Source organism: Myotis brandtii, unplaced genomic scaffold (assembly GCF_000412655.1).
Source record: "Myotis brandtii unplaced genomic scaffold, ASM41265v1 scaffold643, whole genome shotgun sequence".
Classification (NCBI taxonomy): domain Eukaryota; kingdom Metazoa; phylum Chordata; class Mammalia; order Chiroptera; family Vespertilionidae; genus Myotis; species Myotis brandtii.
Window position 1 is genome coordinate 164,012 of NW_005370478.1, and position 898 is coordinate 164,909.

An 898-nucleotide genomic window follows, 5' to 3' on the forward strand; every position below is an offset into this window, starting at 1 on the left:
GTGGGGGTTTCCCACATGTCACCCACTGTGGTGTCCAGGTTGCTACCCTTTTGTAGATTTCGTGAGGCTTTTTCTGCCCATCACCTTCCTAGACTACCTTCTTCACTGTTTAGTGTAGATATAAATAGTAACTTGGTTTTATATTAACCTGAATTTAATACAGTTATGAAGCTCAATCTCCTGGGGTAAAATTTCACAGTGTTTTTAAAGTCTGTGAAAAGTGATTTGGGGTCAGAGTCCTGTTACGTCCAAAGTGATTTGCTTTAGGAATTGATAATCCGCAAATGAGTAACCACTCATCCCAGCATGCATATTGTTCGTGGGAAAATGAGTCTGGAAATGGAGACGGTGGGAGAGAATCATAGTAGCATCCAACAGCTGTGCAGGGGTCTCAGCCCTGCCAGCAAGGTAGCCTGAGAGAAGTAAGGGGGAAGCACTGGAAGGGAGAGAGCAGGTTTTTACAAAATCAACCACTTATTTTCTGTGCCTCACATCTACTGAGCACTGGATTCCCCCCCCTCCCCCCTGCCCCGTTTGATTGAGGTATAATTGATATGTACCATTGTATAAGGTTAAGGTATACCACATAATGACTTGATAAATGTATATATAGTTGATCCTTGAACAATATGGATTTGAACTCCCTGGGTCCACTTGGATACAGATTTTAAAAAAATAAATATACAGTTGGCTCTTCGTATCCCCAGGATTTTTATCCATGGACTCAGCCAGTTGTGGATCAAAACCAGTATTTTTTATCTTGGTTGGAGGTTCCAACTGTATGCACTGTTCTACGCTATTTTTAAAATATATATATATTTTATTGATTTCAGAGAGGAAGGGAGAGTGAGAGAGAGAGAGAAACATCAATGATGAGAGAGAATCATTGATCGGCTGC

General features: G+C 41.1%; 1 protein-coding gene across 5 annotated transcripts in view; it reads left to right on the forward strand.

Moving 5' to 3' along the window:
- Positions 1-898, forward strand: part of PSMD4 (proteasome 26S subunit, non-ATPase 4) — an 8,365-nt gene that overhangs the window by 3,806 nt on the left and 3,661 nt on the right. The window lies entirely within an intron of this gene.